Raw genomic sequence first — 16,103 nt, forward strand, 5'->3', positions numbered from 1 at the left:
ACTCACAGTTACTGCGCCGCCAACACTGTGTGATCTGAAACCCTGCAAAAAACCTGCCCCCTGCCTGGAGTGGACCCCTCTCTTAATGAACAGCCCCATTGCACTCGGCATGTCTCCCCTTCACCTGTGGCTTCCATCACTAATCACTTCCCCGCTCCCCTTTGGTCTGTTTTCAATTTTTTAATCTTCACTGCAATCCCCACTTCTCAAAAGTCCACCTCGCCCCATTGTAAACCTGCCACACCCATCCTTCCTAGCAGTTCTGAAACCCGAAAACCCCCAAAATACTTTCACCACATTAATGTGGAAAACATTATCTTCTCCTCATAATTCCTGTAAATCCTTGGAATGATGTCTAGGAGACCTATCAATAAAAACTTAGGCACTGGTCTCCTCACCCACGGCCTAGCCCCCTTCATTCTGACCCAGCCTTCTAAAATGTGTCTGCCAAGCTCACCCGCCAAGGGGGCATACCCCGACCACAGCTACACCATGAAAGCGATCCCTGCCAGCTTGCCTGCAGTAGTGACCCTTGACAATCCTCTATCACTCAGAGACAGAAAAGAACTGTAGAAAATTCTCTTCCCTTGCCCACCTATCTGTCCTCCTCAGAGCCCCCCATCTAAGAATTCCTGCCAAACTTGGTTATATGCCCTCTGAGTGGATGCAGCCAACAACATATGTGAGAAGCGCTTCTCCGCCCAAGGTACAGTTTGTTTGTGGTCATTAGCGGTGTGCAAAGCGCTTTTTTGACTCTGGCTGGGACTGCATTATCTACATTTGCCGGACCCTAAGATGGCGGCGATGTCTCGTCAAATGGTGGTGGACTTCATCCTTTCATAACCGATGTCCTGGGGATACCAGAGATTCTCATGCCGGGGGGCGCTTTTAATGCAATTTTTAGCACGTCCTTCCCTCCATGCCCTCCGAAGCTTGCATGCGCCTACTGATGGCCTACAGATGACGCAGGCCCGATCGGATCGGTGAAGAAGGCGTCTGCTGAGGGCTGTGGACAAGCTCCAGGTTTGAAGCTGCGGGAGCGGTGGGGATCGAGTGTTGGTGGGGCTTCATCGGCTTCCCCTATCCTTCCCTCCATCCCTTGACTCTTTCTGATCCCTCCATCCGCTTCCGCTGTTACTGAGGCTGCGGTGACACGGTGTTGAGCAGCAAGTCCCGCTAAGGAGGTAAGAAGCTGGCACACCTGCCTGTGTAACACCGTTGGCATCGGTGGTGGTGTCCCAGGTGGTACAGTGATGGAGGAACGGCAGAGGAGGGCTCGCCCACACCCCAGTGAATGCTGCGGCCCCGGAGCACGGCCGACCCCATCGGGGGAAAGATCAGCGGGGGCCAAGAGCATCAGAGGCGGGACGGCGTATCTCGAGCCAAAGAGCGACCAGTGATCGGCGGAGAACTCAGCCACTCCAGAGCAGGTGCCGCCGAGGAGATGGGTCCCTGATCGGTGAAGTTTAAGGAGGCCAGCGGAGAGGTGAAGGACCGTCGATCACCGTGAAAACATCAAGACGGGCACTGTGAGCTGTTGAGGGGAGCGGGGAGCGCAACAGCTGTACAACAGGGACCTTAGTTTGAGGGATTAGCGCTGGGCCCCCCGTACGCCCTCACCCTGCCGAGAGACTCAGCCAATGGGTTGTGAACCAGCAACAGAGAAGGTGCATGGCATGACATGGAACCTGGCAGTGTGGCACAAAGCATGTAAAGGGGCCAACCCGAATACAGTGGCCAAGCCCAAAAAACAGTGGTATGCAGTGAGTTTTCAGAGCCTACAGGGACACGAGAGACAACAAAGCTGCAATGTCGTCACCCCACACAGTGATTGCTCCTGAAATACTGCCTGTACCTGCCTAAAATGACGGCCGCAACAAACCCTCCTGCGTCTCTTCTGACCTTATCTCCCTTCTCCCCCTGTCCACCTACCCCTCTCCGCTCTACTCTTCTCCACTTTCCTGCTACTGACCTTTGCCCTCACCTGTCCTGGCCTTAGTCCCCACCCTGTTTATCTGTGAATTTTCCCTCGTCAATTGAGATCTAGCTATTTTGTCTGATGCCCGATGGAGCTACCTGGTTTTGCTATAAGGGAGACAGGCCGGGGATTCCCTCCTTGGACGTCACCTACCCAGTCGGTCTTTAGACAGACTTCCTTTCGTCTCTCCTTGCTGTATCTTCCCTTATCCTCCCTTTCTCACCTCCCCTGCCCCTCCACTTCTTTTCTCTCTCCTTTCTCTCCTCTCCTAATTGTATTGCCTCATTTTTGATGCATAATGTCATTGTTGATCTTTTACTGTTACATTGTTAATTCTCATGTAAAGCGCTCTGATACCTTCGGGTCTAGCCAGCGCTATATAAAACTCTTTAAATAAATAAATAAACCCTACCACCAGTTGGAGCATCCTTTGTCTCCTATGGACCACATCCCTGCCGACACTGGTTTCTTGCAGTTGTCCGCCTCCGTGGCTAGACCATGGAACCTCTCCCACTGTGAATAAGATGAAGCGATTACAATGTCATTGTCCACCTCTGCCACATGTCTGGTTTGAAACAAATGTTGTTTTTCAAACAACTCAGTAGAAACACCCGCATCAGCTTGCAAACATGGGCATCTCTTACTTATTCACCACCTGCACCACTGCCATGTTGTCCACCCTAAAAATCACCTTCATGTGTGGCACATCCTGCGCCCACACTGTAACTGCGACCACTAGAGGAAATAACTCCACAAATACGATGCTCCTCCCCCCTTTCTTCCACTGTTGTGGCCACTCTTCTGTGCACTATCACCCCTGCCAATATAACCCAAACCCCCTTGCCCCTGCTGTACATCCCACTCCCACTCTTTGTGCGTCGCCATTGAGATGCCATTGAAATACTCCAGAAATCTGCATCACATGTGTAAATCCTCCTTCGTCCTTGTGGACAAGCGCAAGTGAGGATATGGCAACTTAATGCCAGCCAATGACCTTCCCAATCTCATACAAATGTCATTCCTTCCCTTACTAATCTACATACGAAGTTGAGATGTCTTAGCAGACCTGTACCTCCGTAACGTCACCTTTCTTCTAGCCAGCATGTCTATTAGCATCATCATATGCAGCTTCTTCTCCATTGGTAGGCGTGCCTCCATCGCCCGAGTCCATTTCAATGCTCAGAAATGACAACACCATACCTGGACCTTGTGTCTTCTCTGGCCCCAGGGTCACCCCCAATCACCCCATGAGCTCTTGAAAACTTGTCAGCTGTTGCTAACAGTCCGCTAACTGGGTTGGCCCATCAGGAAGAAGTCGTCAAGGTAGTGTGTCACCGACTCCTTGCATGTTTGTCATGAGAAATCCCATTGCAAAAGGAACTGAAAACCTTGAACAATGCACAGTATATAGAACAGCCCATTGATAGTGCTTGGTCCACAAATATTTGGCCATCAAACTGTATACCGGGCCACTGACGCTCTCATTGCCTTCATGCTTATCCATAATCTGCTCCAAGCGTGAGCGCTACAGTAATGCCTTTGCTCCCACCCTTCCCTCGTCCCTCCTCTCGCTTTGCTCGGTGTGTGATGAGAACAGTGCATTAAAAGCTGTGCTTCTGCAGCGTAAATGGCCCCAGATCCCCCACCCCTGTACTTGCAATTGATTGGCCGCTGACAGCGCTGTTGTCGGTTCCAGTCTGGTTCCAGTAGAGGAGCTGGGTCACGTGACACAAACACTGCCGAGCCGGCTGAATTGGGCAGTGAGGGACAGAGAGGGAGGAAGTTGCTGCAAGGCACCAACCCACTGAGCCTCTCCTCCCAGGAAACTTTTACTAACTCCGGCACTTTATTCTGCCCTCGTCGTCCCGTGCAACAGACCCGGGCCGGGTCCGATGGTGAGTTAGTAGCACCTTGTTTAGATTATGCGTTGTGTGTGAGTATTTTCGATGATGATGGCCCTGTCTCTGAGGTGGAAATTGAATGTCTGTGCACAGTGCATATGGAAATCTCAAGGCTTGTATTTAGAAAAACACTGAGAACTTATTCAGTGTGGGCTGGTAAAGTGTAACAGTATTTTGTGATGTATATTGAAAGTCACGCTCCTAGCGTTAAAATGTGTCTGATGTTTGCTGAGAACAAGTAGGCCACAGGGTTCAGAACAATTGTTTTCCTCTAAGATTGTTTGATGTTCATCAAATGATTTGTTTTATTTTAGGTCTCTTTTATAGTCTGAGCAGGAATATTAGTTCCGTGCTCCCCAACCTGCTGTGTGGCTGTCATTTTAATTAAATTAAACTTTAACAATGGATGTTTGTCAATGGCAGATACAATCTAGGTCTCCCTATCCCACATCTTAGTCATGAGCAGTTTTACTGGAAGGAATCCCCACCCCCCCCCCCCCCACCATGATTCCATCCCTGGCTAACATTCCCTCCTGCTATATACAGCTCTCCTTTGCTCTCAAGATAAATTTGCTGACAGATTTAGAAATATGTCCCATATTTCTATTTGTTTTACATAGCTAGCCAACAATGTTTATACTGAGATGCGTTGAGACCAAGCTGATCCACTGCTTGACTGAATAGCTTGCATGAGGCTGTTTTTTCTTTGCATTCTGGTGTTTTTATTCCTGCATTTATCATGTAAAAAAGATTTCAAGTACAATAATAAAATGAAAAACCATATCAGATAGGTTACTTCCCTGCTATGAGATAATGGAAGAGTTTCTACTTACTTTGGCCGGAGTTTTAAATCTAAATTTACATATGACTATGCCAATGCAAGATCACTACGCAGTCCAGTTGTACTCAATGATCCAGTAGAATATATGCAGGAATTAGAGCCAATGGGAGGCAGGGCAGTGGTCTCCTTGCCTGGGGTGTTTCCCAGGGCTGGAAAGGGACGTTGTGTAGCATGAAATTACCTTCCCTTTTACTTAGTGGGCTTAACATTCTTGAACAAGCATTGGCATAGCCAATTAGCCTTGCCTTTGGTACCTTGTAAGTGTTTAGCCATGCAACAGTTGATGTTGTTGCACCAAGGAAATTGTGCTGCATAACTAAATACTTGTAAGGTCCCAAAAGCGAGACCTTTTGGCTATTCCAATGCTTGTTATAACTGCGGTGCTCAGCACTGACAGAATCCGGCCCACTTAAAACCCTGGTCATCCGCTCTGTATGCCCAGCACTGATGGGCCCTGGTCCCGTTTATCTGAGACGTTTGATTTCACCAGATTATCCTGCCAGAAATCTTCCTTCTCCCCATCACCACCTAGCCCAGGTTCTGAGGTTCATCGAAGTATGTATAACGGGCAGGCAGTGAAACGAATTTGGCCTTTTTGGATTTTCCTCAGATCATGTAGCCAGCTGTTTTAATGCATTTTCTTTAGAGATTTAGGTTTACTTCATTCTATTCAGATTGTGTTAACTCAGCTGTTTATCTGTACCTGGTGGATCAAATAATTACTCTTTAGTTTGATGGTAACATTCACTGTTGAACTAGAACATAGCTTAAAGACATTGACAAAGCCAATAGCTCTGGCTAAACACTTATAAAGTCCCAAAAGCAAGACCGATTTGGCTATGCCAATGCTTGTTTGTCATTGGATCAGTATGGGGTCAACTTTTAGAAGAGACAGACGGGTATCAGCTGTTTCCATAGAAGAACGCCCCAGGCTCACCAAGAAATATTTCACCTCAAGTGAACCACTTCTTCATCGCTGTCATTCCATAATCACTCTCATCACCTCCGGTACAAGGAGGTCAAACCTGTCACACTTCCGCAGTAGGGCGCATAATGCCAGAATGTGAATCATATTGCCCGTGTACTGGAAACAACTGTTCTTTTTGGCAACATTCAAAATGTTGGTTCGTGATTAGGCAAAACAATGCTAGGGCCTCACTCCTATCTGGGTGATGTGACCACACTCTCGGTGCTCTCGGACTTTCCTGATGTAAAGAAGATGAGTGCTAAAACTGCCTTTAGAAAGCGTGGCAAAAATGACCCCATGTCTGTCCCATCCACTTTCTCAAGAAGCCCCAAGACATGAAAGCTGTCCCTCCAACTCATGTCACCTAGGTCAATACCCTTACTATAAAATTCCAAATTTCTCCGTGCCAGTCGTGGGCACCCGCTATTTGTTCCTAATTGTCTGTGATGTCCACAAATGTACTAGGGGTGATGGGAGCTACGTGCATTGATTCATTCTCTCTCATCATTTCAGAGGTTGACGTTTTGCCCACCTTAGTTGACATCTTAATGCGCTTTATTTCTGATCTCGTAACCTAGAGTGGCTACTGTCGTCATCTCAGCACAGGGGCAGGAATGTGACCTTTATTTGCCTCACTGGGCCTCTGAGAATAGCAATCTCCCAGAAGCATTAGAGCCAGATGTGTATGTGTCTAGTATGTGTGTCATACTCAAGAGGAAGGAATGTGGTCCATCAGTTACAGTAAGTCTGAATATTGGTTTCATCACAAACAGTACCTGACATCGAGACTGACCAATCAGCATTCTGCGCTCTCACTTGGAGCAAAGGAGGATGTGCATTAGACAGATCCTTGATAACATTCAGGAGGTCCCAGACCCCTGGGATAAAAAGGTTGCACAGATATCAGGAGTGTCCGAGTGGCCGTGCAAAGAGCTTGCAAATAGAAAACGCACTGGTGAAGCAGGCGAGCCAGCAAAGATGAAAATCATAGAAGGCGTGGCCTAGCATTTGCGGTCCTGGACAATATGCCCAATAGACACGCACTATGATCACTCCGAGAGTTGGATATTCGGAATAGTAATCAGTGTTGGCGGTTCTGTGATGATCACGCACTCTCTCTGCAGCTTTGTGTGATCAAATTCTCATATAACTGGATGATAATAATATGAGGTTTCTGCATTCAGCAGTATAGGACTGTGTTACTTTCAGTGCAAGTGTAGAGTAGTTCCATACAGTTTGAAAAACATTAGAACGTTGAGCCAAATACTCCCTGGATGAAAGATCAAAGCCTCGGTCATGAATCTTGCAATCAAATCCCCAAATACAGCTCTGACCCCCAGGGTATAATGGCCGCCATATTCACTACTTCCAATAGGCCATTCAGCAGTTAGGTAGTGAGGCCCAGGTGAAGGGATATGAGAGACCTGCCAATAGTCTAGTGGGGTATTCAGATCCTCTACTCGGGTGGCACTCTTTCCCTGTTCCTTTGTTTTCTACTGATATGGTAGCTTCCTGTGTTCTTATCCATGAACAGTAGGAGCACCAGCGCCATTACTGAAGACTTCCACCTTCCTGGTTATTGAATGTGTAGTACTGAACCACTCTTTTGCAGCCTGGAGTTAACGATGCAAATTGGGTGGGGCCCTTTCTGGCTTCTTGGTCCGCACTGGCATTGTCTTTGTTATATTACTTGGGGTACGTCCATTGAGGTTTTACCCCACTCCAAAGCACAGTGTTAATAATTTTAAAACTTCGCCCAGAGACATGAACTGAGGTGGGTTTGTTGATGAAAAAAGCAGAGGCGGTTCTTTCAGGCTTTTGGATTTATGACGTTGTAGTCCTTTATTTTCAACTAGTTGATCATGATGCAGAGAAACCATTTTTGTTTCGTTCTTTTATAAAGAAGCTGTCACATTGCTTGTATTAGATGAGACAAGACTAGAAGTCAATAGGTTGCTAAAAGCTACAACATTGTTGTCCCATGTGTCATGCAGAGCAAAACTCTACATTTGCTTATGGAGTTTGTGCAGCGTCAGATGTATTATCTTTTTGTGAACCTCTAAAGGTTCTACATGGCCTGTCTTGCCTGATCGATTCCTAATCCAAGGGGATTTTCTGTGCTATGTCAACTAACATGATGTCTGTATCACTTTCCAACAAAGCTGTTTCGTGAGAAGGTTCTTCTAGATATGACAGGAACAGACTCGTTGTAGTGACCTTCTAGGATAGATGAGCCTGTCAAGTACTTACTTAATGCCTACGGAGACGTCACTGCTGACGTGAAGGAAACTTACTACTGTATACCAGTTTCTAGGTACATGGTCAGCTACTTTTTATATTATCTGTCTCTATTAATTTGTCCACTTACATAGGAAAGTCATACTTGAACTTTTAGTCGTGATTTACTTTCATCGAAGTGACATTAAAATGATGTTTTCAAATGGTTGTATGACATTACAACGCATGTCTTTACCATGCACTGCCTTAACCACGCAATGCCTTTTCCACGGATGTCATTACCATGCATATAACTTTACCACACATGCCCTTACAATGCAAAAAATGTAAAATGTGCATATATAAATATATACACACACACACACACACACACACACACATATATATATATAAAATACCTACTGGCGGTTGCCATTAGGTAGTTATAATTAGGACCTTGTTTCTATTCAAAAAGCGTTTTTTCTTTTGCCAATATCTTTAGCGCCGGTTGAGGAATCTTCGCGAAATTTTCAAAACTAATGGGCAGGCCAGTCAACTCCTGTGTTGAAACTTTTGGGGGTGATTCATCAAGCGGGTCCCGAGAATAAAGGGGGGTTCTAAAGCGCATTTTCCCTATGTTAATTTCCATAGGAATTTTGAAACAGTTACTGCCCGAACTGCTGAACGGAATTAGACCAAATTTGGCAAAAAGGTAAGCCTTGGTCTAGAAAGCGTGCTTTTTTTTTACATTGTGTAAATCTGTTCAGTAGTTTCTAAGAAATAAAAAAATACAAAATTTGCGATATCTGGGGAGAGCCTAGCAACACATCTCATCATGAGATCTGATTGGCTGTAGGCACTTCATCATGGAATTACTGGCAGCCATCTTGGGACCAATATACATGATAGCACCCCATTGAAATGCATCGTAGTGATTAGAAGGTTTTGAGGGTCAATATATATATATATATATATATATATATATATATATATATATATCCGAACCAACAAACTCCGGTAGAAAAAGAAGCCGACAGGCAGGGCGGTCTGTGGGCAGGGCACCGGCAGCCCTGTGAATTATCAAAGCGGTGCAGCATTACATTTTTGAATAAATTACCTGCAATCCTTGCAAGGCGTCTGTGGTATTCTTTCCGGAGTTGGGAAGTGTTGGACTTTGATATATATATATATATATATATATATATATATATTACCTACTGGCGGTCGCCAGTAGGTATATATAGTTAGGATTTTTTCTCTATGGGATTTTTGAAAATTCTATGTCTAATAACTTTGGCGTTTGTGGACGGAATTGGCTGAAATTTTCAGGAAAATGGCACATTTTGTTTCTGATCAGCCCTTGAAAACTTGGGGGGGGTTCGTCAAGGGGGGGCCGAGAAAAAAGGGGGGTCCCAAAACGTGTTTTTAACATTGAGTTTTCCATAGGGCGGTTGGCCTCACTTTTAGCCCGAACGGCTGAATGGATTTGCATGAAACTTGGCAAAATTGTAGGGACTGGTAGCCCGATGTGCCTTTTGTAGGTCTCAATATATGTGCTACAGTGGATTTTGAGAAATTAACGTTTAAAAAAAGATATATATCTGTAACAGCGGACCGGGCAGCGCTCCAGGACGCGTACTTTTCGCGCAACGGAGCTTTGTGAAGCGAAGCTGATTGGTTCTCCGGCGTCTGTCAACATTCCAAACAGTCCGTAGCGGCCGCCATCTTGTCTCTCGGTAGGATCGAGAGACAAGAGGAGGCGAAAGCGAAGGGGCAAATGACCATAAGGGGGAATAGTAGATCCTCGCTGACCCCCTAGGTTTGATGTGGAGGTTTTAAAAGGGCCCCGCGGGGCAAAAAAAAAAAATAATAATAATAATCGAACGGCTGAATGGATTTGCACGAAACTTGGTAAAATATTAGGGACTGGTAGCCCGATGTGCCTTTGCTAGGTCTCAATATATGTGCTCCAGTGGATTTTGAGAAATTAACGTTCAAAAAAAGATATATATCTGTAACAGCGCTCCGCTTCGCGTAACGGAGGTTTGCGACGCTGATTGGTCATTCTGTCACTGGGCTATAGTTGGGCTACATCTGGCTGATATTTGGGCTACATTTGTTTTTTTTCGTCTCTGGCGGCCATCTTTGGGCTACATTGGGCTACATTGGGCTTCATTGGGCTTCATTGGGCTACATTGGGCTACATTTGGGTTCCAACATATATATAGGCCAATGTAGCCCAATATATATTTTTCAAAGTTAATTTTCGTAAAAACCACTGGAGCATATATCTTGAGACATAGCAAAGGCACATCGGGCTACCAGTCCCTACAATTTTGCCAAGTTTCGTGCAAATCCATTCAGCCGTTCGAGCTAAAAGTGAGTCCAACCGCCCTATGGAAATGAAGGAAATGAATGGGTAATTTGTAATTAGCAAATAGCTCATCGCAAACTAGGAATGGTAAAGAATTGCTATTTATTCCTTAAAGTTCGCTATTTAGGAAATGCAAAAAACTTTGATGATACATATGGCGGTTCATCTCTAACAAGATAAGAAGCATAGGGATAGATTTATGATGACTGGCGCATCACCAGGGATGTGTTAGTCATTCTGTGCCGCTGTTCCGTCACCTATGGTGTGCTGCATTTACAATGCGGCGCATCATGGGGCAAAAACAGCACAGATGCGTGATGTATCTGTGCCGTAAAGGTGGCGCATTGCTGGAGTTGTATCGCATGTGTGATGAAGCTCCAGCAAGGGTCGGGGGTGCCCCTGTCGCAGGGTTTCTGTTCTCACACAGAACTGTGGACAGAGGATTGGAACCTCGGCGAATTAGGGTGTCCCAAAACTCACCTTAGTAATCAAAAACCCCTTAGCAAGCTAGGTACAGTGTCACATTGGATATAACAAACTCTCAATGTTTAGACAATCCAGAATATGAACTTATAGTACCTCAGGATACGTGGAACTCATGAACAGTCGGTCGTTATATATTTCTTAGAAACCAGAACATGGAGTTAAGAAGAACACATGTGTATTTGAAATGTTTATTTACTAATGCCGTCTTCTCAGGCGTAGTATCTTAGATAATACAAGTACACATATTATCAGTAGCAAAATTACCAGCATAGTTACTAGTACATAAAAAGCGAATGGTGACAGTATGTTAACATGCTGTAAATGAATAAGAGTTAGCAACACTTATAAGCAGCCGCGGGCCGTGGAGGGAGTTACGGTGGGGCAGGGAGGCGGGGAGGGGGAGGGGCAGGGTCCCTGCCTCACCGTAACTCCCTCCACGGCCCGCGGCTGCTTATATCTCACCCTCCCTAATACACATATTATATTATTTGCTAAGAAGGTCTCTTTGTGTTGGTTTAGGGCGTGCCCATACTTTAGTGTCTTAGATTTGAAGGAATCACATCAGCATACACCAGCTCTCTCTTCATGTGAACCGCATCAAGTGTTGTGTATGTGTGTTCGGCAAAGCAATATAAAACCCGCCTCATGCCCAGAATTGGCAGAAGTTGCACTTATGTTATGAGTATGAAGTCGTGGAGATCAGACCTCATAACAATTCTGTATCGTGTTGTTCTTGAAACTTTAGCACTCGCTGTACAGATATAGTTTAACAAGCAAAGCAGATAGTAGAGCAATAACATATTATTCTCATGTAAACCACGATGAACTACTAGGTTGAAAGCTAAAGCAACAACTAAGTGTCGTGTGCAGAAGTTGCAAAAAAGGAAAAATGGCGTTTAAACCGGTAATGAGCCCATGCTAACTTAACACGGTGTAAAGATATCCAGGACGTAGATGACACCTCCCCATGATCCGGAAACGAACTGAATAAGATAATAGAAGTGCCATCTCATGAGAGCAGATTGCAAGTTTATATGTGGACGGTCCGCAAGGTAAAGCATTAAAAACTAGGAAAATTTAATGCTAAAGAAAAATAAAACAGCCAAGTACTTTATCGAGTCTTAAGCCAATAGGCAAGGTAAATAATAAAAACTTGACAAATAAGTCAATGAATTGTCAATGATATGCTAGTACTCAGCATATCAAACATGAAAAAGGTCTATGACATAACTGTGTATGCAAAATAAGCTGCAACAGCCTCCAATAGGAAGTCACCGTCTTCATCCGAAAACAGTTCAGCCATCCAATTTAAAAGCGGAAAAGAACATACGTGCTCTCCCAGCACCGGATCCTCTATCACCATCAGAGGACAGCTCGGTGGGTTTTCAAGAAAGCTCTGTTCCAAGAAAGACTGTGTTGCCGCCAGTAAATTCCAGGGACCAATTAGTCCATGCATCAATGCCACAGCCATAATAATTTCGCCAGGACAAACCAACTCGTGAGTAATGATAGGAGTCATCAGCTGATTAAAGTCGACGTCAGGAGAAACCGGTCCGCAGAGACACAAATCAATGGCCCAATCGAAATCACAGGTCAGGCAGTGAAATACAGGCTGGACACAGGTGAAGTAGGAGAATCGAAAAGATAATCCATATGCCGTGCTTAATATCGCCAACGGCATTGTGCCATAATATTCTAGCATGCGATTGCGGAACAGTGTCAGCAGCTGCAGGGCGGGAGGTTGCACAGGAGGGACATCCATATTTAAAAATGTAAAAAAGCACAAGAGCGTCCGCTGGTAATGCAAGTAAAAATGGCAATCCACGAAGCAGAGTGGAAAAAATACAATGAAAGAAAGCAGGGATGACTCCAAAGATTTTCTCAAATGAAGTCACGAGACCACTGGTAACAACTTTAAAAAAGTGCGCCAGGGCCTTTGTGGAGGATGCGTTAGAGATAGTCCGAACCATCTTGCTGAAATGGAAAGGCAAATCTGAATTGAAAAGGGTCTGCACCTCTGTACGGGTGTTCGCTATGTGAAGCACGAAAGTTTCACGGGCCGAACTCAAGGCCACCTCTCTCTGAGACAAAAGAGCTCTTATTCTTGCCATGCCGTTGAAATCTGCTCCCAAGGTTGGTATTTGTGGCGAGATTGAAAACTCCCTATGTTCATGTGTGGGAGGAAATAGAACATTTCTGCAGCAAATAACCCGTTCACTTACTGTTACGATAAAAGGAATACTTTTAATTAACCCAGAACAATCTTCATTATTGAGCATCAAATAACTACCATTTTCCAACAACTTGAACGTGGGGATGATAGCAGGAACTGGCGTGCCTTGCAACACGCAAGCCATATTTGGTCGGTGTTTGTTGCATGAACCGTGTAACTGTATCTGCCTACACATTAGTGAATGATCTGGCGTCTCAGTGCATTCCTCTCCATTCAGATAAACTTCTTGATCATCTTTGAAACATCTGTATGTGTATGGAAGCGACCAGACCTCATGAAGAAAAGCACTACCTAAAGGTTCATAACGACCTATTGGTATATATTTCATACAATTTGAAAACTTATATAAAGCAAAAGGCAGCGTTATTAAACCGTGGATAAGGCACGTTGCCAAAAAACCCGCAATCCTCTGCTGATGATGTCACTGAGCATGTCATGAATGATGTAATATGTGACATCATCAGCAGTGGATTACGGGTAATAGTATCTCTAGTTTACTCCCCTATAGCTGTCTTTCTTTTAACATAAGTGTCTGTTTCCTTCCCTTATACTTACTGTTTTTGGTTCGCTTCCGGTTCGCGAACTGGGAAGCGAACTAAGAGAAATAGAGGTTGGCACAGTTCCAAATATTGTACCAATTTTTTAATAACGGGGAGGTAGTTCTGAAAAGAACTTTTTTTTTTATTGTTTTTGTTGTTTTATATTTTTTTTATTATTTTTCGGAACATTTTTTTACTTTTTTTGAATTTTTCTGAACAGTTTTATATTTTTTGGGGGTTTTCTTGGAGGGGGCAATGAAAACGATTCATTGTAAAGGGCTCAACAGGAGCAACAAAACAAAAAAAGAAGTATTTATTATTTTGGGCGTTTCGTACAAACTTGTATATGATAGTCAATAGCTCTGTTGATCAGAGTGATGCTTCTTTCTCCGTAGGAAATGAATCCATCGCAAAATACGCAGATGTGTTTTACTTCACCAAATTTCATTTGTATATTTGGCACCATCTCCCTGCCCTCTGGTCCCGTTACTTCCGGTACAACAGATCTTCTGGCCATAATAGGGAGATTATCTAGGTCGTTCCGAAACTGTGCAGCACTGTAGTTGTTAGGATGCCACCTAGTCATATGGCGATGCATTGTGTAGTTTCCGAAACTGTGTTTTTTCTCGGTTCCTCTGGACAGTCTATCTTGACATATAAGGCAAGTTACGTATCTTGCATTTACTTTTTTCTGACCTTTGGGAATTTTAAAAAATTGCCAAATGAAGTTTTCTTTCCGGTGAGACGTCCTGGGCTGCTCAGGCAAAAACTGCCTCTCTTCGTGCTCGTCGTCCTGTTCCTCTTCTTCCTCTTCTTGTTGAATTATAACTTGAGCAGGTGGTCCACTCTTCCTTGGATGTGGTGGAGGTGGTGGGGAAGCACCAGCTGAAGCTACTAAAGAAGCCATTGCTCAGTGATCACAAAGGGTCTTTCTCTCACAATGATGAAAGTCAGAGTGAGGAAAGAAGGAGGGATTTTCATCATTTGGGAAAAACAAGAGTTCTCAACCAATGAAAAGTGTTCATTTTAGATTATATGACCTAGTCTTACATCATTAGGAAACCAAAAGTGAAATGAACCAATGAAAAGTGTTATTACCAAGTCACATGACCTGCTGTGTTTACGTTAAGCGCTTTGCAGGGCCTCCCGGTTTGCTTCCAGAAACCTGCGCTTTGCGACTCGCTTCGCGTACCAGTTCGCTAACGTAGCACGTCATATGACGTATCACGCGACAACGCGAAACGTCATGCGGACGGGAGGCGTCACGATGTTGTTTTCTAACGCGGCAGTTGCGGTAAAGAAACGTTTACCGGCTCGCGGTCTATTTTGCGGCATCAAGGTCAGCTAACGGGAAGCTTCCTGATTCGCGAAGCGGGAACGAAGAAAAAAAAATATTTAAAAAAAAATTATTCATAAACATATAAAATATATTTTTGGATTTAAAGAAGAATACATTTTACAGCTACAGATATTAGCTGTTAAAAAACCAATGAAATTCACTGAAAAAACCATAGGTTATAGACCATATATAGTTAGGAATTAGCATTTACAAAACCTTATTGCAAAGGCACATCGGGCTACCAGTCCCTACAATTTTGCCAAGTTTCGTGCAAATCCATTCAGCCGTTCGAGCTAAAAGTGAGTCCAACCGCCCTATGGAAATGAAGGAAATGAATGGGTAATTTGTAATTAGCAAATAGCTCATCGCAAACTAGGAATGGTAAAGAATCGCTATTTATTTCTTAAAGTTCGCTATTTAGGAAATGCAAAAAACTTTGATGATACATATGGCGGTTCATCTCTAACAAGATAAGAAGCATAGGGATAGATTTATGATGACTGGCGCATCACCAGGGATGTGTTAGTCATTCTGTGCCGCTGTTCCGTCACCTATGGTGTGCTGCATTTACAATGCGGCGCATCATGGGGCAAAAACAGCACAGATGCGTGATGTATCTGTGCCGTAAAGGTGGCGCATTGCTGGAGTTGTATTGCAAGTGTGATGAAGCTCCAGCAAGGGTCGGGGGTGCCCCTGTCGCAGGGTTTCTGTTCTCACACAGAACTGTGGACAGAGGATTGGAACCTCGGCGAATTAGGGTGTCCCAAAACTCACCTTAGTAATCAAAAACCCCTTAGCAAGCTAGGTACAGTGTCACATTGGATATAACAAACTCTCAATGTTTAGACAATCCAGAATATGAACTTATAGTACCTCAGGATACGTGGAACTCATGAACAGTCGGTCGTTATATATTTCTTAGAAACCAGAACATGGAGTTAAGAAGAACACATGTGTATTTGAAATGTTTATTTACTAATGCCGTCTTCTCAGGCGTAGTATCTTAGATAATACAAGTACACATATTATCAGTAGCAAAATTACCAGCATAGTTACTAGTACATAAAAAGCGAATGGTGACAGTATGTTAACATGCTGTAAATGAATAAGAGTTAGCAACACTTATAAGCAGCCGCGGGCTGTGGAGGGAGTTACGGTGGGGCAGGGAGGCGGGGAGGGGGAGGGCAGGGTGGAGAGGGCTCCACCCTGCTTCTCCCCCTCCCCGCCT

This window comes from Lissotriton helveticus, chromosome 3_1, assembly GCF_964261635.1.
Source record: "Lissotriton helveticus chromosome 3_1, aLisHel1.1, whole genome shotgun sequence".
In the NCBI taxonomy this organism is placed as follows: Eukaryota; Metazoa; Chordata; class Amphibia; order Caudata; family Salamandridae; genus Lissotriton; species Lissotriton helveticus.